This window comes from Ctenopharyngodon idella, chromosome 2, assembly GCF_019924925.1.
Source record: "Ctenopharyngodon idella isolate HZGC_01 chromosome 2, HZGC01, whole genome shotgun sequence".
NCBI classification, from domain to species: Eukaryota; Metazoa; Chordata; class Actinopteri; order Cypriniformes; family Xenocyprididae; genus Ctenopharyngodon; species Ctenopharyngodon idella.
In genome coordinates, this window is record NC_067221.1 from 35408949 (window position 1) to 35435767 (window position 26819).

The 26819-nt window shown below is 35.4% G+C and overlaps 1 long non-coding RNA gene across 2 annotated transcripts; it reads right to left on the minus strand.

Moving 5' to 3' along the window:
- Positions 1-1105: 1105 nt before the first annotated feature.
- Positions 1106-25685, minus strand: LOC127502696 (uncharacterized). Of its 2 annotated transcripts, XR_007926903.1 has the most exons (3): positions 25553-25685; positions 13138-13333; positions 1106-2077 (listed from the first exon to the last, which is right to left on the minus strand). It is a non-coding gene; the product is annotated as an uncharacterized LOC127502696 (long non-coding RNA). The 2 variants fall into 2 exon arrangements; XR_007926901.1 differs by lacking the exon at positions 1106-2077 and having other exon boundaries at positions 12089-13333.
- Between the last annotated feature and the right edge of the window lie 1134 nt (positions 25686-26819).

Below are 26819 nucleotides of genomic sequence, written 5' to 3' on the forward strand. Positions count from 1 at the left end.
TGGTTCAGGAATGGTTTGAGGAGCACAACAACGAGTTTGAGGTGTTGACTTGGCCTCTACATTCCCCAGATCTCAATCCAATCGAGCATCTTTGGGATGTGCTGAACAAACAAGTCCGATCCATGGAGGCCCCACCTCACAACTTACAGGACTTAAAGGATCTGCTGCTAACATCTTGGTGCCAGATACCACAGCACACCTTCAGGGGTGTAGTGGAGTCCATGCCTCGACGGGTCAGGGCTGTTTTGGCAGCAAAAGGGGGACCAACACGATATTAGGAAGGTGGTCATTATGCCTGATTGGTTTATATATATAGATATAGGCCTATGTAAGGAATAATTGGTAAAGGGCCATTGAATTATTAGAAGCGGAGTGGCCATTACACCTCTGGTGTGCATTATTTTTTTAATAATTCAACAGGCAGGAGTCAGAGAAATGATCTATTAAATAACTTAAATAATTTGGCAAAGTGGAACTGTAATGTGGCCAAGACTTCACTGGAACTACTTATAAACAATTGCACATCTTAGAAAGTTCATCAACCAACTGGAATCAAGCATTCAACAGCCCTGTAGTATAAATAAACAATATACTTTAAGCTTACTGCATTGCTTCATGGGAGTGAGCAGTTCTTTTGGCAGAGATTTCTTTTAAGAATCATGGGTAATGTAGTTTTTCACCAGGAATTCCACTGATAATAATGCAGGCTGATGGCTTCAGCAAAAGCATATACAATTTATTAACAACCTCATAGCTCATATTAGGTCTGTCTTTAAAGGTTTATAAGTTATTGTTCGAAATCAGTTCCCCTATGGAGAAAATGAATGGATTTTTACTTCCGAAAGCGACTGTTGCACTCCATTAGACAAACGTTATGCACCTAATTAATATTCATGAGTCAAAGCTGATAAGGTTCATAATGCATTAATTTCACCCACTTTTCAGAAATATGGTGTATGTTTGGTTGATAATTTGGTCCTCGGTATACTGACAGAAACATTGTACTTTGGTAAAATCACTTTGTGCATGTCGCTCCCTGCTGTTCAAGCATCTTCTCCATAACAAGATGCGACAACAAACACTCAAAATCAGGACAGAGACACAATGCGCCACTGAGATTTTATTATTCAGACATTTTATTCAGAGAATGTTCCGCTGAGAACATGGAGGAATGAAAGGTAGTCAAAGAAAGAGACAGAAAATAGACAGGATTAGGCAATGACTGTGTTGTTGTTTCAGTATCTGGAGATTTTAAGACTGAAGCTTTTTTCCTTTGATGTCTGTAACAGAGAAGCATACATTGTCTCACGCTACATATGTACATAGACTAAAAAGTTGCACAAACACAAACTCACACCTCGTACACTTCCAAGTGCACACAAAACACCAAACAGACACACAGCTGACAGGGAGGACACAGTATTCAACAGCAAGTGCCATTTTAGGCTCATTTCAGGCTGCAGTGAACACAGTATATAATTTGAGAGACAAAACAGCCAAATGAGAAGAACATCTAAATGATTACACATTCATCCTCCATTTCCTTCTATCCGCTCCACACACGCACACATTTACACAACCACCAATTAGATGCAGGAGGAAGCAGTCAGCGAGGCTGCTTCTATTTGCGTCTTCCTTGAAGAACTCCAGATCCGCGAGGATGAGAGCGGGAGAAGAAAGGAACAGAAAAGCTGATCTCCGCTGTACTGGCATAGAGTGTGATGTACGCTGGCATGACAGGCAGGAATCTGGGCCATAGTTACATTCATTGTTCAGAGAGCTGTTACAAAACTAAACCCACCGACAGCAATGAATGTTGATTATGACCTTTGAAGAAATGTATAGAGGTGGGCGTGTCCAAGTGAGATCTGTTGGGCTGAAGAGGGCGTGGCCTCAGGGCACAATCAACGGTCGATGGTTTTTCAGTGTCAAAAACTCACCGACAGCGTTGAATGTTCAACAAGACCAGCAAGAGGGGGAGAAAGACCAAAATATTTCACTCAAACCTTGTCACGTGGGCTTCTGTGCCCTCCAGAAGGTTCAAGAAGACCTTTCTCCACGCTGAGCCGAGCACCTGCTGGAAGACAAAATGAGAATATGAGTGAAAAATTCAAAAACTATAAGCACATTTTGATTAAGAAGACAGACACATTAACAAAAATATAAGAATAATTGTTGGCATCTGGATGACTCCTTTGGATAAAATAAAATAAAACTGGATAAAATAAAATAGGACATTTCGCAAGGACAAATTCAATTGATCAAAAGTGACAATGAAGACGTTTATAATGTAATGGTTGCTAAATAAATATAGACACTTCAAATGTTTAGGGTCATTAACAATTTTTTTTGCAAGAAATTAATTAATACTTTTATTTAGCAAGGACACGCTAAATTTATCAAAAGTGACAGTGAAGTAATTCATAATGTTTCAAAAGATTTCTATTTCAAATAAATGCTGTTCTTTTGAACTTTCTATTCATCAAAGAATCCTGAAAAAATGTAACATGGCTTCCACAAAAATATTAAGCAGCACAACTGTTTTCAACATTAAAAACAATAGGAAATTTTACTTGAGCAGCAGATCATCATATTAGAATGATTTCTGAAGGATCATGTGACACCAAAGATTGGAGTAATGATGCTGATAATCCAGCTTTGACATCACAGGAATAAATTACATTTTAAAATATATTAACATAGAAAACAGTTATTTCAAATGGTAATAATATTTCACACTATTACAGTTATTACAGCTTGTTTATTTATTTATTTTTGCAGACCGTGTGAACAACCCTAATAAAAGCTGTGGCTAATAAAAGCTCAAAAGACGAAACTGAATAATAAACAAAAGAACAGAATACTCAACAGAACAAAAATATTCCATCATATTCGTATGGCACTAAAATCCTAATAAAAATCCGGAGGAAGTACTGTTAAAGAGGACCTTCCCACACAAAAACAAAATCTATGGGGAAAATGCTCTGAAAGTCAAATAAAATCTTTATCATAAAAGAATAAAAAGTGATGTTATGAAAGCATGTCACTGCAGATAGTATTTCAGATAATTTCAGTAATTTTGTAATTTAAAAAATGCATGTTGGCCTCTCACACACACACATTCTTTCCTCTCACACAAAAGACCATGATCTGATTTGTACCAAAACCAAACTTTTCACCCAAATCGCTGTACCATTTCAAACACAATGCGCAATGAATTCACACACTGCAGCACCTCTTCAGATGACCATGGGGGGTGAAAGGGTTTCCTATGGCAACAGCAGTATGAGGGAGGGATGTGATAATCCAGGGGGATTGTGGGTAGAGTGGATGTGTGTGTATGGGGGTCTCCTGTTAATCCAGATACTCAGCATTACATTTTCACGAGACAGAACACAGACTTCACAGTACCCAAAATAAAATGGTATGAGGTAGTCCGATTTATGCTGCGTCACCAAAACCTTGCTCTGCTGGTGTTCTCATATCAGATTGGAGGATTCTGTCACACCTCTGCAAATCTTTGGATATTATCAGATATATATCAGGATATTTGTATGAATTATATATGTGTGATCAGTGTATAATCAGTAAAGTTGCATGCCATTAATGTAGTCCATACAACATGTATCACTCATGCTGTTCCCATTTTAATAGGAAAAAAAAAAAACACAAGAAATATGATTTGTACAAGTATGATCTAAACCACCTTGCAGATATTTGAATTTTTTTCAGAATCTTAAATGTTCATAATTTTCAAATTTTCAAAATCCTAAAAATTCAGTTATTTCCAGGTTTAAATAAAAAGATTGAAATCCCATATTTCACAAAACATTCACTACTAGTGGTCAAAAGTTAATAATTAAGGTTTTTGAAAGAAGTCTCTTATTGTGAAATATTATTACAATTTAAAAGAACTGTTTTCTATTTTAATATATTTTAAAATGCAATTTATCCTTGTGTTAGCAAAGGTTTAATTCCTTATTATCAACGTTGCTGCTTAATATTTTTGTGGAATCCGTGACACATTAAGACACACACACACACACACACACGTATATATATATGACTTTCATTCAGCAAGGATGCATTAAATTGATCAAAAGTGACAGTAAAGACATTCATAATGTTACAAAAAATCCATTACAAATAAATGCTGTTCTTTTATTATTATTTATCAAAGAATCCTCATTTTCCACAAAACAGGAGCAAAAACTATTTCTAACACTGATAAAAATAAAGAACCAATATTAATAATTAAGCACTAATAAGAACACAAGATAATAATAACTGAGCACTAAATCAGCATATGATTTCTGAAGGATCGTGTGACATTGAAGACTGGAGTAATGATGCTGAAAATTCAGCTAAACTATCACAGGAATAAATTACATTTTAAAATGTATTAACATAGAAAGCAGTTAGTTAAGATGTTTTTGGTCTAATAAATGCAGCTTTGGTAAGCATAACAGACCTTTTTTTTTTTCCCTTCAAAAAAACATTAAAAATCTTAATTATTCCAATCTTTTGACTGTAGCAGTGTACTGTCATTTAAAATACACACTCACTCCAAACTCACCCTCAGTCCCACAGCAGTTTGTCCTATAGCGTGTATCAAGAACACCAGAGCCTGCAGTGTAGCTTTCATTCCTTATTTGTCCTAACAGTGCTTCGGGTGGTCCGAAGTGATCCAACTTCACAAACTGAGGCAGAGAAAGAATGTGCCTTCCTATATATACGCATGTATCTAATATACAGTCTGTAATGACTTTCAGACGTGGTGGTCTGATCTTAACGTGGACTGTGTGGCCTTTTTCAGTGCGTCTCCTTGTGGTCTTCCATAGAATTTGGGGGGGAAGTGGGGGGTTGGGAGGGGGCCCCGTTTTAGCTCTTAAAATACCCTGGATCAAGCCGTGGTCGGGCAGCTCGTCTATCAGCGCTGATTACACGTCGCTGCCGCTGAGGACAGGAGGCAATCAGGAACACGATCACCCCTGATGTGTCTGCACAAAGCTTCCGTCCTCTACAGCCACCTGTGGTTTCCACCGATGTGGACGTGTCTTTACTGTGAGAGAGGAAAGGTAGACCTGTCCTAGGATTTCCTTTTTGATACAAAATATGACTTCATGCCAGAGCTGAAGAATAACTAATTAAAAGCTACTAGCTAAATTTTGGCGGTTCAGTTCAACTGTTTTCAAAACACTGGAGCTTTTTCACAGCTACTCTTTCAAACAAGTAACATTATAATTTCATATGGACTTTTGTATGAATCATTTTGGTTCAAAAAAATTATTCACTGATTGATATGTAGTGCTAGATTCATTTTGGTGGATCAATTTGTTTGTTCAGATCAAACAAAAGATTCACTAATTGATATGTAGTACTGGGGATGTCTGAGTGATTTCTGATTCTTTTTAATGCACTGATTTGTTTGTTTACTTCAAATGAATGGATCAATTCATTTTAGTGAATCAATTTGTTTGTTTTGTTTCAAAACATAATTCACTGATTGATAAGTAGTACTGAGAAGTTTGATTCATTTTAACAAGTAATTTGTTTGATCAGTTCAAACAAATAATTCACTGAGAGATGTTGTGCTGGGCATATAAATTCATTTCAGTGAATCAATTTGTTTGGTCTGGTTTTAAAAAAAAAAAGATTCACTGATTGATATGCAGTGCTGCGGATGTATGATTTCTGATTCTTTTTAACATACTGATTTGTTTGTTCACTTCATGAATGATGATCGGATTCATCGTTCATTTGAATGATGAACAAAAAGTGTGCATGTAAATGTGGCTACAGATAGATATTGTGCTGGGGTGGATCATTTCATTTTAGTGAATCAATTTGTTTGTTCTGTTTTAAAACATAATTCACTGATTGATAAGTAGTAGTGGGAAGTTCGATTCATTTTAACAAATTAATTTGTTTGATCAGTTCAAACATAAAATTCCCTGATAGATGTTGTGTTGTGCAGATTAATTCATTTTAGTGAATCAATTTGTTTGGTCAGTTTTAAAAAATGACTTACTGATTGATATGTAGTGCTGGGGAAGTCTGATGCTTTTTAACAAATTGATTTTGTTTGTTCACTTCAAATGAATGATTCACAGATATATGTTGTGCTGGGGTAGATAAATTCATTTGAAGTGAATCAATTTGTTCAGTTTTAAAACATCATTTACTGATTGATAAGTAGTGCTGGTAAGTCTGATTCATTTTAACAAAGTAAGTCATTTAATCAGTTCAAACAAATCAGTTCAAAGAAGTAATTCACTGATATGTGTTGTGCTGGGCAGATCAATTCATTTTAGTGAGTCAATTTGTTTGGTCTGTTTTAAAAAATGATTCACTGATTGATATGTTGTGCTGGGGAAGTCTGATTCATTTTAGTGAGTCAATTTGTTTGGTCTGTTTTAAAAAATGATTCACTGATTGATATGTTGTGCTGGGGAAGTCTGATTCATTTTTAGTGAATTGATTTGTTTGTTTAGATAAAAAAAATGATCAACTGATTGATATGTAGTGCTGGGGATGTCTGATTCTTTTTAACAAATTGATTTGTTTGTCCACTTTAAACAAATAATTCACTGATAGATGTTGTGCTGTGTAAATCAATTCATTGTAGTTAATCAATTTGTTTGTTCTGTTTTAAGAAATTATTCACTAATTGATATGTAGTGCTGGGGAAGTCTGATTCATTTTAGTTAATCAATGTGTTTGTTCAGTTCAAACAAATGATTCACAGATAGATGTTGTGATGTGCAGATCAAGCCATTTAATGGAATCAATGCGTTTGTTCAGTTAAAAAATGATTCACTGATTATATTAAGTTTTGTTGTTGTATTTAGTGTAAATTTACCTTTTCAAATGTAATGCTGTCACCCTACCTTGGATGCAAAGTAAACAAGAACTCAACAGAAAAATAAGATCTTAAAGTGTCTTAAACTGCAACTTCTCTGAAGTGATTTTGATTCTCCATATTGAGATTTTATATTTTTAACAGCTTTAACTTCTAATGATTCCTGCAAAAGGACTACTATACAGTTTATCAGTCACTATGCAAAAATATTTGACTACAGATGACCAATCAGAATCAAAATTTCCATTTTGATGGCGTCTCTCTCTTGCCTTTGGTGTGTCTATCTTTCATCTGAGCTTCAGTCCGTTTGTAAAGAAACACTGAAGACAAGGCTCTCTTTTGAAGCTGCATGACTGTTTCATTGAGATGCGCCGCTGGACAGCAAAGGAATACCATACGTTCTGATGAGATAAAAGAGAAGCTTCCCCGAGTTACCACAGCGATACAATCTCACAGTGCCGCAGGTGCCATGAAGCTTTAAAGCTGAAACTGAGGTAGGGGGCTGGGAAAACAGTTAACCTAATCAGCCCTTGATAGGAAACAATGCAAATAGAGAGAGAGAGAGAGAGAAAGAGAGAGTGCAAATAAAGAAAATTAGCTGAATGTACTGCTTCCTGGAAACAATATATGCTACAAACAATATTACAGTGCTAATGGGTCAATCAATGCATTGAGCAATCAAATATTTTTTGTATAATGACCACTTGTCTACATATTTCAATTTAGCGGTCATTTTGCTAAAATAAACCCTATTTTAAGACCAGCTGATTGGACATTTATGCCAGTGATGGCCAAAACTGAATTTTCAGCATCATTACTCCAGTCTTAAATGTCAGAATATCTTTCAGAAAGCTATATAATATGCTGATTTTGGTGCTCAAGAAACATTTTTTTATTATTATTATCATTGTTGATAATAATGTGTTGCTTAATATTTTTGTGGAATCCGTGGAATTTTTGTGTATTTTGACGAATGAAAATTACAGAACATCATTTATTCCAAATAGAAATCTTTTGTAATGTGATAAATGTCTTTGCTATGGAAGCTTGTGTCCGCCACTGAATAAAAAAAAAAAAAAAAAAAAAAGTAATTGCGACTTTTTATCTTGCAATTCTGATTTTTTTTTTCTCAGAATTGCGAGTTATAAAGTCAGAATTGTGTGATATAAACTTGTAGTTGCAAGAAAAATAAAGCCAGAATTGCAAGTTATAAAGTCAGAATTGCAAGACAAACTCACAATTGCGAAAAATAAAGTCAGAATTTTAAGTTATAAAGTTGCAATTTTTACTTTTTTTTCTCAGAATTGTGTTTATATCTTGCAACTGAGAGATATAAAGTTAGAAATGTGAATTATAAAGTCATAATTGCGAGTTATAAATTCAGAATTGTGAGATATAAAGTCACAATTGCGAGTTATAAGGTTTTTTTTCCCTCAGAATTGTGTTTATATCTCACAATTCTGACTTTATAACGCACAATTGCAAGTTATAAAGTCAGAATTGTGAGATATAAACACAAGAGAAAGCAAGTCAGTGTTTTTTTCCCTCAGAACTGGACTTCATAACTTGCAATTGTGAGTTTATATCTTACAGTTCTGAGAAGTCAGAATTGCAAGATATAAACTCGCAATTGCGAAAAAAATAGTCAGAATTGCGAGACAAAAAGTCACAACTATCTTTTTTATTTTTTATTCAGTGGCGAAAACAAGCTTCCATACTTCACTGTAACTTTTGATCAATAAAAGTTTTAATTTACTTCAAAATAATATCTTACTGACCCCAGTCTTTTGAACTGAACTGTATTGTACCTGACAGTAAAATGTGTCATATTTTGAAATTCTAGGCATTTAACCTTGAGGAAAAAAATTCAAGGACTCAGGGCTAGTTCACCATCTCTAAAGCTTGTTTTAATTTTCAGCACACAAAGGTAAACCCCAGTTTAACCTTAGACCCCTAAACCTTTAGGAATGCAGCGTTGATTTGCTGGTTGCATTGTTCCAATGACCCCCAAAGAAAGATTGTGTATGCATGCATTAGTGTGTGTGTCTACAAGAGGCATTTAGAGAGCTGTCAGGCTTTGAGTGAGAGTTTGTCTCTGATATCAGCCTGAAGGCTTTCTACAGCTCACCTGCTACAGACCTGAACTCAGAGACCGTCTGGGACTGTGACCCCCCCACCCCCCCAACACACACACACACACACACACACACACACACACACACACACACACACACACACACACACACACACACACACACACACCCAAACACTGATTTACACGCACACAGCTGTTTTCTACAGTGCAGACAAAAGGATGTTTGTCAGACATGCCTATACACAATGTTTCCTATTGTAAAAATCAGTGACTGGACAACCCATTCAATCTCTGGCAAATCACCACACAGACATTCACTTTCCTGTTAATCACCACAAAGTTCATTCAAAACCCTCACACAGCAACACAGAGAGAAGAGAGAAGAGAGAAAGAGAGGAAGAGGAAGACATCACATGACTAGTACATGTCTAAATGTTCTAAACTTGCCTTCAACCAATATATAACGCCAACGCTGATATATCAGTTGATATTTGGTATTTTTTAATTATCAGCCTTGACCGATAAGTTTTACTGTTTGGCAGATATGTTGGAAGCAGGACTTTTAATTTTAATAATTTTAATTTTAAAAATTTATTTTGAAGCACTGAGAATGCCAGCGCCTGAACGTCCAAGTTCTTATTTTTTGTCTTCATAAGTTTACTGGCTGCATCCGAAATCGTATACTCTCTTGAGTAGGTACTTATTTTGAATAAGTAATTACTAAACGACCACTAAAAAATTATGTACTAAATAGTATGAATGTGTGAATGTAATCTGGACATACTACATTCGCCATGTTGTCATTATCATGTGACCTCTCAGCGTCAGTTACGTTGCTTCACTGCCATTTACAAATCCTCTCCCGTGGGCTCAAGGGATAGTAAAGTGTCCATCACGCACACTTCAAAATCTTGCCGGAAGTAGTAGGTCATCCGGGTACTTTTTGCCTACTCTTTTATGAGTACTGTGAATCCGGACATACTTCTTTTGTCACATACTGTTTTTGCCAATTAAATAGTAGGGAAGCATACAATTTCGTATTCAGCCACTGTCTTTGTTTACAGTGTTACAGTGTTTACATCCTTTTTATTCATATTTTTAACTCTTTCTCTATTTGTGAAAAACACTATAAACAAATTACAGAATCAAAAAATTGCAATCTAAAGATTTTTATAAATTTTTATATTCATTTTCAAATTATTCAAATTTAATAAATCTTATGTAAAATAACAAATTGAATTTCAGCAATTGTTATGCATATTTTGTTTTTTACTATCTTTAAATTAAATAGTCTGATATCATACAGCTTTATTTTGGCCATCGGCCACCCTGATTTAAGATATCGGCATCGCCATTAAAAAAAAAAAAAAAAATCAATATTGGTCAAACACTATAAAGTCTGCTAAATGAATAAATGTAAAACTTACTATGCAAAGAGTTAAGCCTAAAGTATACTTCAGTTTTTATGTGTACAATAGGGTATGCATTGTTTTGTATTATGAATCGTGCAACTAGTGCGTTCACACTGAAAATTCCAAACAGAAAAAAAATAAACTTTAAATACACGGATGATGCACTTAATTAACCGAAAAATGAAGTGTGGAATGTTGGGCACTTCATGCACTAAACTGTCGCAGCTTTCATTACATAGCGGAGGGGAAGGGGCTATCAGATTCCAATGTTAAATGACAAAATAACCTTATAAAATGTTTACACTACACGGTTGAGTACATAGTGCATAAGTATAATAGTGTATAAGTACATAGTGTAATAATCATAATCATGGATGAGATTATTAACATTACTGTAGTAACGAAGCAGAGCAGGACCGAGGCACCTGGAGCGATTGCTAATGAGAGACGAGTGTGACACACGTCTCAAGAGCAGCGGAACTTTTATCATGCCGAAGTCACCTCTTCCGCTTCTTCCGGTCATTCGTATGTGGGGTAAAGCAGAGCCGTTTTATCGTTTTAGATACATTTGTGTGTTGAAAGTTGTTATAATGCTACTCTCTGCGTTCGCTCCGAGGCTACTATGAGACACTTGTTGCACACTACAATAAGCTAGATCGATATTAGGCATGGTAAAACATGGTACTCGCTGTAAATCAGGAAAACAAGATTTAAACAATAAGACTTACTGTGTTGAGCTATATAACAATGATTAGTGTTCTGTTGATAAATGTATCCAAACAGTTGCTCACCTGTCTAATAAAACACATAATATATTAAAGCGTCTTTGGTGTTTCCATGGTTTCTACAAAATAAAACAGTAAACAGAGGATAATGTGGGTATGATGTCAATGATAGGCAATGCACGGCCTGTGTGCTGGTTAAAACTGCTTATTTCTCTGGATTTAAACATTCTTGGAAACATCTGGGTTAATGTAAGTACAAGTCAACAAAATATATAACATTGTTCTAGTGGTTTTTGGATATTTTAATCCAAAAATGTTACATATTGTGCCTTTAAGTAAACTGAAGTTGGGTTTAAATCTCCACAACAAATCAAACATCCCCACCTTAAAGCCAGCAAACCAATCAAACAACCAAAACCTACCTAAACTAATAAAACCAATGGGACAAGGTTTGGCTGGTTAACATGGGCCAGTTTGCCTCTGCTGGTAGATGCCAGAACTACACAATTCTGCTGCCAAAATGTTTTTTTTTTTTCCCCCCCATGAACAGCTTTCAAACGAAGCACTGTAATCTTCTAATAATATTTAAATAAATATTTCAGTATTACATGTAAGTAATTGTAAAGGTTTAAATAGTGTAATATGGACTGGCCATGAGCAACGATGGCAGAATTCGAATCACATACCCTACTGTTCAAAAGTGTGGAGTTGGTAATATTTTTTGTTTATTAGGTGTCTTCTGCTTGCCAAGGCTGCATTTATTTGTAAAAACAGTAATATTGTGAAATATTTTTACAATTTAAAATAACTGTTTTATATTTGAATATATTTAAAAATAGAATTTATTCCTGTGATGGAAAAGCTGAATTTCCAACATCATTACTCCAGTCTTCAGTGTCACATGATCCTTCAGAAATCATTCTAATATGCTGATTTGCTGCTCAAGAAAATATAAATTGTGCTGCTTAATAATAAAATGGATTCTTTAAAGAACTTGAACGATCAAAAGAACACCATTTATTTGGAATAGAAATCTTTTGTAACATTATAAATGTCTTTGTGTCACATGAATTTAATGCATCCTTGCTGAATAAAAGTATATTTCTTAAAAAAAAAACAAAAAAAAAAACACTGACCCCAATCTTTTGAGTGGTAGTGTACGTCAGTAGGGGTTATGCACAAGATGAGAAACTCCCATTGGGATGAATTCAAGTATTATAGCTTTTCTTAAATAAAACAACTCTACAACCATTCAAAACCACACACCAGTTACACAATCCCACTATAAAACCAGCTACCAATCTGAAAGCACCAATTAAACAGCCCCACCTTAAAACATCAATCAATCAAACAAACAGCAAACTGTTCTCCTTAAAACACATCAAAATGCTGCCCCTTCCTTTCACCCTGAATGCCCCTTTTTCTAAAGCCTGTAGGAGTGGCGAGATTCCAGGGTACAGTGAGACTGTTTACACCACGGATCACAGCAGACAGACATAAAGCTTTCACCCTGCCTCCCTCACATAGCGGCAACTACATTAAAAGGACATAAATCTGTGGGAGTGGACATGCAAGAATGTGTATGAGCATATTAAAAAAAATAAACCTGATGTCAGTCAGAGAAACCAAAGCCCTGCAGATGTGATGATGTCTCTGTGTGTGTTGAAAGAACAGCTTTTACCTAGCTTTTTTGGTCAAGAATGGTTTTCATCGTTCCCTCTTCTCTCATTTTTGATTTATGGTTTATTAGAGGCTGTTCCACAGACGTCACTTACACATGGAAAGCCATTGTACAGTCATTTTTAAATAAAGTTGTGGTCAGGGTTTGTGTGAGGATGTATGGAGCCCTTATACATGACATACTGTAGCTTAATTTTTCTTGGAACACACAAACTGCAATAAATCCCTTATATGAAGGGCTGGGAGCCAAAACCCAAACAATCATTTACATAAAATATATCTACAGCGTGTCAGGTTTTGGAAAGTCCATCATTTCACTGTTTTTCTTATTCAACACTGTAGTATTTTATCCTCACAGCTTACTTGGAGGTCCGATGAGGACAAGATGTGCGTGTGTGTTGGAGTTCTTGAAGGCCGACAGTTTATTTCTGTTCCTGCGTCGCGACGCATTTTTGCCAACTCAGCGAAACCCCTGCAGCTTCTGGAGACAGAGCGTGGGTGAGAGGGAGCGCAAACCCACAGTCAAAACTTCAACATCTCCTACTGTCCAGCACAGCCTCTGAAAAACACAAAAGTCACACACTTACATGATCATGCTCGAACTTTTTGGCCCCTGAGCAGCTGAAACACAGTAAAAAGAAAATCACATGGCATCCCCGCCACACAATATGGTCATAAAAGAGAAAGTGCACAGCTATGGTTGGCTGAAACAAAAGGACGGGGACAGACCGTCGGGCACCAGAGCCACATCCACAAAAGATGAAAACCCTGGATTACAGAGTACTGCAGAAAACCATATGACTGATACAAGACAGTCTGGCCTGAAAGAACCTCGTAAAACATACACTCATAATTAGGGTTGTGCAAAATGCATCTTGATATTTTAAAATCTATATTCAATACATATACATGTATTTATGAAAATGTAAGAACTAAAGAAAATCCAGTTTAAAAATAATAAAGGCCCATTTTTCATATTATTTATATATATCATATATTATTTATATATATAGTTATTTAACTATTTTGTACTTAATATTTTAACATTAATATATTTTGAATTTTTTAGTAATTTTGTTCGTTTTATTAGTTTTTAAAACTTTAACTTTAGTACTTTAACTTCAGCTCTATCAGCCAATTATTTTTATTAGTTTTTTAGTTAACAATAACAACACTGATTTACAGTATATGCGCCAATATACTGTAAATAATAGTAAACAGCAATATATACCTGCATATATTTTTTACAAAAACATTTCAAAATGTGAAAAATGCCATATGGGGACTTCTATAAAAATCTTTGTACTATACTATCACTGCATTCATTTGCATTATTATTTACTGAAAAAGAGAGTTTTAACTGATTCACAGAGATGAATCAAATTCTACAAATCTAACACCATACTTTATTTGTTACTCAAGTTTAAACCAGAGACATTATTGATTCTTGCTTAATTTTATATAACTTTGTATCATCAGCAAAATCATTGTGAATACATTGTGTAGCCCTAATTATCTTACTCTCAAGACAATGCATATTTTCACCATATTAGGACACAAATAAAATTGCAAAAAAAGTATGAGTATTAGAAACATGTCTTAAAGCTTGCGAAACAAAGGGGTCATTCACATAGCATACGTTCTAGTACAAGCAGAGACAGAGGGCAATGGAATTGAACAAAAAGCACATTAATAGTTTTGTAAGCTTAACCAGCAAATTAGGTGATTGATAAGCATTATAGGAAATCTGAAGACTTCCATCTATGGATAAATTCACCATTAGTCTCTCTGTAAAACATACATTTTCAACATTTAATATACAATTCTCATGCCAGAACTCAAGTCATGCAGCTTCATGTGATTTTTCTAGAAGGTAAAGTGGAAGCAGAGCTGTTGCAAAACAAAAAAATGTCTATGGGTGCATCTCAATCAGCTACCTAGTTCAGTGATCAGGGAGTCGTCCATTTTAAGGGCTGTCTCAATCACAAAATATTTCCAGTACACTGAAATAGTACTGTCAAAAGGACCAACTTTGGTACCAAGTCGGTACTGAAATTTTAAAAATGTGACAATACCATTATTTCCCCCTAGCATTTTGAGCGCTGTTAAGCAGATTCTCAAAAAACCAATGATTTGCTATTGTGTTCACGTGCTCAACAGATACGTCTGTGATTGGCTACAAATCTGCTAAGAATCTGCTCAACAGCACTCAAAATGCTAGGGGAAATGCTGGTATTGCCACATTTTTTTAAATTTCAGTACTGACTTGGTACCGACTTTTAATAATACTACACTGAAACGTTTGCTCCCTAAAAAAATCCCACAATGCACAACGAAAACCAGGGAGTATCGATGTTCACTATGCTTCCTTAATGGGAGTTTGGAAGCACGAAACATAAATAAAAAAATAAAAAAACATTATTTAAAAAGCATAAACATACATCGCTAGACAGGTACTGAACATAATCTAGCTATAACATTTATAATTAATTTACGGCTAAAATGTTGCAAGTATATGTAACAATCAAAGTATTTATTATTATGTATTTTAAATTTAAAAAAAAAAAAAATTATTGGAAAAAATATCAGTTCTGCTGTTGTTCATAAATACCAGTAGTGACGTTGTTCAATGACTATGTTATAAAGTCACCATCAGTGTCTCAATGTGTAGTGAGCCAGGGACCGTGCAGAGAATTTGAGTACACGATATACTGATTCACGACCTAGGGAGCTATGGAGCTGATTGAGACACACCCTATGACAAATGGCAACCTCACACACTGGGCAAACAATCACATGTCTTGCTGACAGGAAGTGAAGAACTGCAGGGATGTATGTGGCAACACAAAGAGCTTTAATCTTCCTTGCAAAAGAAGGAAACATGGTGTGTGATTTACAAGCCAACACTATCACCCGAGGATTCAACAAATCACAGCAGAGATCCTTGAGTGTAACGGAGCCCGTTTAAGTTTAACAACACTACACTCTTTATTTCCTCTGCTTTTGTTCTTTTCCCTCTTCACCTCTTTTCTCTTTTCTCTCTTCTCAACGCCTCTGCAGGAAGTGCACACTGGAGTTTATTTTTGAATCGGACAAAAGGAATGCATGCCATTTCCTGTTCATGCCGTCTCCATATGGACATATGAAGAAATGCACAGATCTAATGGAAGGGTTTTCCACGATTCAAGAGTCAGGCTGCCATTACAAGCTCCAATATTAACTCATCAGACTCCAAACATAAAACAATAAGAGCTTCTTTTCCACTCTGGCAAACAATGAGAATCAGACATCGGACTACTTGGACTAAAACAGTCCAAAATTAAAATGTATGAAGTTTTTGGCCTTTTCAGAGATGGAAAAATGCAGACTATGACAATATTCATGAACAATGGCACACAATTGAATTGTCTTCTTTCAGCAAAACACTCAAAAACATTTGAGAGCAAAGTACTATAGTTCAAAAGTAATATTTTCTGTATTCTTTGACTATTGGCAATGGTTCTGACCAAATGGTCCCGAAATGGTCCTGTGCCACCCTACGCTCACCTTATCCCAAATGCCACCTGGTAAGGTAGTACACTCTTAGAAGAAAAGATTCTATATAGAACTTTCAAGGGTTCTATCAGGCTCTTCATATATAGAACCTTTAAGGAGTTCCCATTATAGGATCATTTTATGGATTTAGTTTCAATTAATTTAGTTTTAATTCATTTTTAATTTTGATTAAATTTTATGAATTAAGCAGCTTGTAAACATACTTTATCACTATAAAAAACTATAAATGCAACACAACACATACACTATATAGACTGCAAGTACACATCACGTGCGCAATTTGGGTTCGGTAAAAACCTCTGGCCTACCTGTAAACACCAGGTGATCAGATTGGACAGCCTAAAGGGCTGTTCACACCAAGAATGAGAACTATAACAATAACTATAACTAGAGTTGTCAAAAGTACCGACTTCGGTACCAATTCGGTACTGAAATTTTAAAAATGTGATGATACCAGTATTTCCCCCTAGCATTTTGAGTGCTGTTGAGCAGATTTTTAAAACACCTCAGATTGGCCATTGTGTTCTTGTGCTCAACAGATATGTCTGTGATACGTACTAGGATGATCAACACTTCAAAAACAAGTTGTAAATAGACATCTTTGATGCTCTTCAGCGAGCTCTTACACAGATACACACAGGAGCATTTGAAAGCAGGCGTCTATCAGCAGATCCCTAATATATCCGCTTATAGACAGATCCGCTGATAGAGGCCTGCTTTCAAATGCTCCCTTTTGTATCTGTGTAAGTGCTTGGTGAAATGCTGTCGAAGTCGAAGTCGGTATTTTCGACAACCCTGACTATAACTATATTATTGTCCAAAGAGACGATAACGTTCTGTTTATTCTAAGCAAGCGCCTGCCACTTTAAATGTTCGAACTCTTTAAAGTGAGGTGGATTCTGATTGGCTGCAAGTTCTTTAATCGTACATCAGCTGGAGAAAAATAATTCTGAAAGAGAAATTGGGCAATAATACAAGCAATGACATTGCTTCTCTGTGTCTTTATCATTATAGCTGTGGTATGGACTTACTGTATATAACAATTTTATAGTTATGGCTAAACAGCAGTTATCTTTCTTGGTGTGAATGGCCCTTTAGATGGAGACTACTGAAATTCAAAAAATAATTAAAATCATAATAAGAGAATCAAATCATTTTTGCATCCTCACAAAACTACAGAAAAAGCTTAGTATGGGCACATTCTACAGTAAGAGCCCCAAAATTTGAGTCATTATGTAGTTTTTCGTACTAAAAGCAGCATCTGCTCTGGCGTCTGCTGAAACAAGACAAATTGGTGGCTTCCACTGAAGCCACTGAAGTTGAGAAGCCTATAAAAAGAGCATTTAATGAGGAAAAAATAAGAAATAATAAAAAGAAAATTTTCTGTATGCCAAAACCTCTGTCTGAAGTGAGACCAATTCAGAACCGTACATCAGGTTTTATGTGGTCATGTGACATCAAGACTCGAGTGCTAACACTCATATATATATATATATATATATATATATATATATATATATATGATACAACACAAGTGAAACGAAATGACATTCCCATAAGGGTTTTGCATCGAAACAGGCTGGTTCTGTTTATGTGGAAAGATTGTAAAAAAAAATTTTTCTTCTTTACTACATTTGGGGAGAAAACAAAAAATAAGCAAACCATCACACCACAATCATTAACATAAAGAACGAATGTAACTAAATATTCAGTTCCATCATTTCATCTCCAAGCAGATTAAATTAACAAAACAGCCTCTTTTTCTTTCTCCTTGACATAATCAAAATGAATTAAACTCTCAAACAGTCCTCTCTCATTTTTCACACAGAGAGGGGTAACAAGTAAAAAAAGAAAAAGGGAGAGAAAGAAGAGGAAAATGAAATAAGAGAAATGAACGGCTCATTGCTTGTGCATCCTACAGCAGTGGGGTCCCACACTGCGCCCAGTGGGGTTTACAGCATTATGGGTAATGAGAGGGGAAAAAACGAAATGTTCTAATGGTTTAGACTAGATGGGTGGTTGTCTTTTGGAAGCGAGAAAAAAGAGGAATCGTCACTTTCTGTTTATGCCATAGACACTCAGTAGAACAGTGTTCTTTAACTGTACTGTATGTGTTGCTCTTCAAAAGGTTCCAACTTACTGAGTCTACAGATCACAGATTACAGCCAACAATACAGAGGGTTCATGCAAACAGACATAAAAAGCAATCTTGCAGTTTCATTTTTAGCCATTTGGATGGGGTTTTTTATGTATTGCATTTCATTGGTGGCATTTATGTTTTTTTTTTTAAATTTCTTAACGTAATCAGAGGTGTTCTCTTGGGAAACTGCTTGTTAAAGATGTTCGTGGTTAAATCCTCAGTCATAAACACATGGCACATTCTACAGTCAGCACCTTCAAAAAATGTTCTCATGACAATGGCTTTTAGTTTCCAAAGAAAATAGGAAGTTAAAGTCAATTTCACTACTGTTTCTTCAGTTCAGATTGTAAGGAAAATGTGGCGTATACATGCAAAGTTCATATCAAAACTGGCATTTCATTAAATAAATATTTTTTTCCCTTAAGTTTGGGATCAAAGATAAATTAAGCATAACCAAGCCTAAAAACAACCTCATAATTTCACATTATTTCATCACACAATTATGATGCAACTGTCAAACGAGCTGTTTACACCAGTCAAATGAATGTCTTTAAGACTGATTGAGGATGTTTTTGAGACAATTCTTTAGAGCTAATTTGTGAATGCACACTTACAATTACCGCCTACATTTTCCGAACTATACAGAAATATTATATATATAGTATATCAGTATACAGTATCTCCAGCTACCACACGCAAAAGCAGAATGACATGAGAAAAAAAAGGCTGAATGTCACTATAGAAGTGTCACTGAATTTAACACACCAACATCAAACAGTTAAAAAAAAAAACTGTGAATGGAAACTGAAATGACGTTTACAGCTGACAACCTTTAAAATGCCTTAGAAAAAAAAAAAAAAAAAATGCAGTAACTACACCAACACTTGATCTGAGCAGATTGGCTCAGTCTTGATTAACTTTGATCTGATATCAGTTTTCACACTCTGAATTTTGTCACTAGAAGTGTCACTGAATTTTCAACACCACATTAACAGCAAACCTAAAAAACTGACAACCTTTAAAGGGTTAGTTCACCCAAAAATGAAAATAATGTCATTTATTACTCACCCTCATGTCGTTCCACACCCGTAAGGCCTTCATTCATCTTCGTAACACAAATTAAGATATTTTTGATTAAATCCGATAATATTATAATAATATTATAAATTATTATATATATAATATTATAAAGTGACGAGAATACTTTTTATGCGCCAAAAAAAACTTTATAATATTAAGGTAGAACTACTGAATTAAATTACTGTAATAAATGACATTATTTTCATTTTTGGGTGAACTAACCGTTTAAAGGTTGTCAGTTTTTTAGGTTTGATGTTAATGTGGTGTTGAAAATTCAGTGACACTTCTAGTGACAAAATTCAGAGTGTGAAAACTGATATCAGATCAAAGTTAATCAAGAAGACTGAGCCAATCTGCTCAGATCAATTTCAAAACACTGCTTTGGAGCTTTGCGAATCGAATCAGAATCAACTCAGAGCACCAAAGATTCGATTCGTAAAACTCCGAAGCAGTGTTTTGAAATCGGCCCATCACTATATTGTTGAAAAGTCGTTTTTTGGTCATAAAAAGTATTCTCGTCACTTTATAATATTAAGGTAGAACTGAATCGGATTTAATCAAAAATATCTTAATTTGTGTTCCGAAGATGAATGAAGGCCTTACGGGTGTGGAACGACATGAGGGTGAGTAATAAATTACATTATTTTCATTTTTGGGTGAACTAACCCTTTAACATGCCCTAGAATAAAAAATTGAAAAAACACAAGCAAAACACTGGAACTGAGCAGCTTGGCTCGGTTTTTTGATTGACTTTGATTTGATATCAATTTTCAAACATATTTCTCTAAACATAGTCCAACCAAATCCATCTGTCACAGTCAATCACAGTTTAAGGGACTTGTTTTCAGTCATAATTCAATTGACAAAACGTGTAGTTAGTGTTTTGCCTTTGCAGGGCAGCGAAATGTGTTTTTCCATTCTCAGACGAGGACTGTTATATTTAATTCAGACGCTAAAGTCCTAAACACACCCATTCCAGCTCTCTCTACAAGTTGGGTTAGGATGTGTTCCACTCAAATTCCATAATTCCAATTAAAGCAGCTGTATGTAATTCCTATGCCACTAGTGCCACTAAATGGAATAAGGGTTTCCATGCAGGACAGTTTCCCATCATTTTCCATTGTTCGACCAAACAGATAGTCCCACCTCAAACTCGTGCCATTGGCTGAGCCAATGCTGCTACTCAAAATCAAACAGACATTTGAAAGCACACAGTGACACAAGCTATTTACAGTTTTCAGGGAAATGTTTGCGAACAGCTTACTTATAGTTGTCTCTGTATATTAAGCAGAGTTAAGAGACGGTATTTAGAAAATTGCAGGTTTTAGCACCAAACTCATTAAAAAAATTACATAAAGTATACAATCACACACTATGACTGAGCAGTAGGTAGTGGAAATTATACATAACATCTCATATTTTAGCTGTATATAAATGTGTCACTACAGCCGAAACCATGCCGTTTCAGTGCAGTTTTTACCAGCCAACAGCAGTCATGCTCCAGGGAGCCTGAGTTCGTGTTGTAAGTTTTCAGTGAAGAGTAGAAAGATCGTTAGCATAAATCATTCTCTACGTTAAGGGTTTTTGGTGATGTAGATGCACTTATGCTCTACGTTGCCCCACACCACCCAAATGCTCCAGATGGGGACAAAGTTTATGCAGATTGGCTCATTAACCTCACTGTGCTGATCTCTCCACAGTAATGACACACACAGCACGTTGGGGCTTCAATAATCCATCTCAACATCCTCTCCACAGAACAGATTACAGTGTGGATGCCACAAACCTTGCCCTGGAAATAGCGATGGCTCTAGATGGAGACTACATATGTGAGTGCACAAGCTCAAGCGCACCCTGAAAAAGTGTTAAAACAAAAAACAAGCAGCTGGTGTCACATTCCCCCTGAGGTGTTTCTGTTAATTTTAGTTCCTCAGACAGAATGGATGAACATCTCTTTGAAGTGTGGCCCATTCTGGAATATTTCTCTCAAATCATCACAACCACACATGGAGGCATTTTTTCTGTATGTATGTGTGTGAGGGTTTTGTTGAGACTTGGAATGGGCGTGGATTCCCTCAAGAACTAACATTCTCCGGATTTTAGAGCTGCCTTGACTTCTGTGCGTCTGAATATGATTGTTGAATGGTGACTGCTTTTCACTGTTTGCAATGAATGCCCACATTTATGCCGCCGAACAACACACACCTCTGAACAAAACCTCGTCTTTCAGTTTTCACTTGAAAAGCAGTCAGTCAATGTGCTTACCTCCTGCAAGGGTTCTTTGATTTCTGGGACATTCTTAAAAGAGCTGTGCTCAAACTATTGGTTTTATGATATTGTTAGTAATAGTAATCTTTCGGATTTTTGATTGTAGTGTGCTTTGTTGTTGATCGCAAAGCTGAATTTTCAACAGCCATTTTTCCAGTCTTCAATGTCACCATCTTTCATTCTAATATGCTGATTTGGTGCTCAAGAAACATTTCTTACTTTAATCTTGGAAAACGTTGTGCTGCTTAATATTTTTGTGAAAACCACGATACATTTTGTCAGGCTTCTTTTGTGAATGGAAAGTTAAAAAAAACTGTATTTATTTGAAATAGAAATCTTTTGTAACATTACAAGTGTCTTTACTGTCACTTTTGATCGATTTAATTCATCTTTGCTGAAGAACAACAACAACAACAACAACAACAAAAACTTACTGACCCCAAATTTTTGAGTGATAATAAATGTGTTTGAGACATACTTTTGTCATATGCCTTGTGTAAGACACCATTTTGAAGTTCCAAACCTACTATTTCAAAAATATGTAGCCAGTTTCAAAGAAACGTTACGACATGTAACATGTAGTCACTTAACAAAAATGACCAAAAATATGCCACCCGTATTTTCACTTGAGGTGAAAAGAGAGCAAGAGATCGTAGCTACAGTGGTAGACTGATATATGATGATGTCTGAGAATAGTGTAATGCCACATAAATGGAACAAGTTTAGATCAAACATTAATTCATCAATAATATTACATTAATACTGAAAAGACATGAAATTCAGAGCAGATATCATGGCCATACATTATGTTAGGGTTTGTTAAAAATTAACAAACTCACAAATTCTAACAAATTATATCTAACAAGTTCAAATGTTTCAATGCATTAGACATAAAACATTAAAGTGTTTACCACTAATTTGGAACCAAGTAACAAAGTATTTGCAACCAAATGGGTTTCTCTCAGAACTAATTTCCTTTTCAGAAATATTGTTGCAGTTAGACTGAAAAAAAAAAAAAAATAGCTTTGGAACAATTTTCACTCAGAAATTTCTAGAAGATTTTACAAAGAATTACAAAGAAACAGCAAGGAGCACACTGAATTAAACGATTTTGAAGTAAAAAGACTGAACATTCTCCAATTCTCTTTGTTTTATTTACAACTTCGAAAAATCTTTTTTTTTTCTTTTTTTTTACGATGTACTTTTAACATCTGAAAATTCAAGTGTTGTTAAATAGTATATCTATGGTTTTCTTATTTTAAACACAACAAATCTTTTTGTGAATGATTTGCTTGCAAAAGTGCAATCTCAGGAAAAACAAAAGGTACAAAAGCTGTACTGGGGTGGTACCTTTGTACACCTTTGTACCAAAATAGACACCTTTGCACTCTTGTCTTGATATTTTATTTTAGAGTGTCACCCCTTGTGCTTTTTTTCTGCATAGTGGCTGATTTGTAGATTGTACCCCCCAAAAGTTGCTCTCTTTTTTCATATTTTTCGTATTTCCCGTTAATTTCCTATGCCAGTCATCTCTGACTGCTAACAACACAACTGTCACTTTTTTTTTCTCTGTAATCAAGTCCGTGATTATAATTTTTTTTTTTTTTTTGTGGTCACTGCCATTTTTGGTGTTGTTCGGTAAAATGACCGAACAACACCAGAGGGTACATATTAGTACCTAAAGTGTACATATTGGTACCTAAAAGGAACAAAAGTGTACTATTTGAAAAGGTACCGCCCCAGTGAGAGCTTTTGTACCTTTTTTCCTGAGAGTGTGTGTTTGAGCTGTTTTATTTAAACTAAATTTAAATTGTTGTGTTTGACATTTTGTTGCCTACATACAATGACATCATTAAATGTTCAAATATTTTCTAAAGCTTGTGTATCTTACCCAGCAGACATACCTGGCAATAAAAACATCGGATTTGAGTGTCTTATCATTTTGTGTGTGTGCCCTATTCATGATAGAATTCTTGCTGTCTGTTTGGGCCTGCTTGCTTGTTTGTAAGAGAGAGAGAGAAAGAGAGACAGTGGAAGAGAGGAGGGGGTGTTCTCTCCAGACACCCGTTGCTGTTGATCATTATGTCTGTGTTCAGGTGTCTCTGAGGGTGGCAGTAGGTGGAGATAACCCGGGAGACAGACAAAGAAGGTGGAGTGTGTGTGTGGGGGGGGTTACTTTCCGGTACAGATCAAATCACAGCCTGTAATATATTTAACAGTCGCCTCTCTCGGTCTGTTGCAGCTTTCCGTGACCTTACTTTATCTCACTGCAGACCAGAACGGCAACAAACAGATTTCATATATTGCAATTAGACACATCTGGATCCTGTCAGCAATACCAGACGGATTTCAAAGATCAGCTGTGTACTTCTTTTTCTAGTGTACTTCCGTCTGAACTGGGGTTTTCTACTTTTTCTTTTAAACAGTGACTTGTCTGTACAAAATACATCAACTGCTGTAGTTAATATGTAACATTTACTGTATAACAGAAAAAAACTGCAGAGAACAATGAAACTGAAAGGTAATTATGCACATTTAACTTGTCACTAAGCCAAGTTTATCTTCAGCCCACATGCAAGCATCAGTTTACTGATTTAATCTAATGATGCAGCAGTGATGATGAGAGTCTGGACACTGAGATGACTCACACCACAGTCTGTGATACCGAAAACGGAAAGCAGTCAAACACAAGAGGTGAAGTCCAGGTGATCTGGATCAAGATTTTCATCTACACATTTAGAAAACTAGAAATATCATGTCTGAGCAGACGGGGAAGGTTGTAACACTTTCTAATTTACTTCTACTGGAGCTACAAAGATTGCACGAAATGGGAGAGTGTACATGTACATTTGTTTCCCATTTTGTTTGCAGTTTTGAATCGAAATGCTTCCTATACACTTTTACAATTATTTAATACAATTATAAGTCAATTTCATTGCCACGATAAAATGAACAATGAGTGTTACAGCCCACTCTGGTTGTGGTATAGACTGTAACAATAGCACTCTTTGTTTATGACATTAATTGTTACACGGTATTGTGGATTTTTAAACTACTTTAATTTGTTTCAGACAAATTCAGGAATATTATATCAAAGATTGAGATACATAGTGCAATAAAAATATTAAAACAAAATGTTACAACTCTCCTCTTACATGTACTGTAGCATATATGTCCTTTAACCCTCCTGTTAATTGCATGGATTATTAAATCACAAAAGATTTACTTCAAAACAACAATATAATTTATTTCCCATATTTTTTAATGATCACGCAGATAAATATTCCAAAGGTTTTGGTGTAAACATAAAAAACAATACAATATGAAGAGAACAGTTAAATATAGCCGAAGTAAGGTTCAAAAATAACCACCAATAGAGGTTAAAAGTGGCTTTTAAAGATCTTTGCATTTGTAGATATCTTGTTTCAGCATTGTGCAAACAGAAGCTTCTTGACTGTGATTTATATTTAACTTTTACTATACTATAAATGTAGTAATTTATTCTGATAAATAGCCTCAATTAAACACATAAAACATCTGAATAAATAGCAATATATTTTTGAAAAGTCTGGCAGAAATTGATCAATCAAACTACAGACATAGCACTTTTATGAATAAGTTACTGGTGACACAGTTCCTATTTTATGCGCAGCTGCCACCAACAGCTTTTACCCTTTATTCATGACCAATATCTTCAAATTTTGCATTGTGAGAGCAAAGTGAAGGCTTACATACCTTCTTTAAAATCTTAAGAAGACGTGAAGGAAGACATTCCACGTAAGGAGCATTTGTATCGCGTCAGAAATCTCTTCGGATCCTTCAGCTGGTTGGATCTGCGCCGGTCACTGCTGAATCGCTGTAGTTCCACTCGCGCTCTGAATGATTCCACAAATGGGGCGGGGCTTTGTGTCACATGACAGACTGCAAAACCTATGATTGGCCACTGTGATGTAGTTTGACACAATGCTGTTGCTTGTGATTGGTTGAGTGTGAAGCTATTTGACGTTGAGTTCGGTGTGTGTTAGAATTTGTGAAGGGGGGCGAATAAGTGTGGGTGGGTGGGGTCCTTTAGAAAAAAAAAAAAAAAAAAAAGCAAGGCCCATATTTTCTGCAAATCTGTCATTGTCGAGATTTCCAGCTTAAAGATGCTTAAAACGTATATTGACAATGAAAAGAATGTATTTAAAGAAAAATCTGAGAGAAAATGATTTTACAATATTTGAAATAAAATCCAAATATATTTTTTGTGAATGAATATTCATATAAAACAAAATAAAATGTATTTTATAAATGTTAGACAACTGGTTCCTGGTTCAACATACTGAAGAATTGTAGAGCAATTACATTTTACACTTAATCTGATCTTTGGTTTTTACAATGTGTGTTTTTAGTGTGCTAGCAATAGCTGTGTGTTACTTGATTAGCTCTTTTCTCTGTCTGTACACTTCCTGTTTACCCCACAAACCACAAATCTGAATGAACTTGCTTGGCTTAGAGGAGTAAGAGTATTGCTGTTGGGACACTTTTAAACAGACTCATTTGTCTTCCTTCTGGTCAGGGCAGCAGAATGAAGCATTAAAGCATCCATAACAGTTCCTTTGAGGTCTGTTTTTGACCATCATCTGGAACAGATTCAATTTTAATTGACAATTGGTTCCCTGAGATCTATAAAACAACAAAGAGGAATGAAAAACATTAACAGTGCTTCTCCTCTCCTCTGTGCTGTTTCTGCTGAACCACAAAGCTCTGACACATTTCAGTGAATTATTTACAAAAGAAAAACTCAAAATAGGATTCAGTCCTCCTTATATGAGCAATGAGCATCACTCCTCAAAGCTTTCAGGCCAAATAGATTGTAAAACATCAGTCATCATCATTTACTCACTATCATATTGTTTCCACCCATGTGTATGATTTTCTTTCTTCCATGGAAAACAAAAGGGAGTTAGAAGACAGGAGTCACTTTGAACACTTTTATGGCTCTTCTAATCGCTTGGCAAAG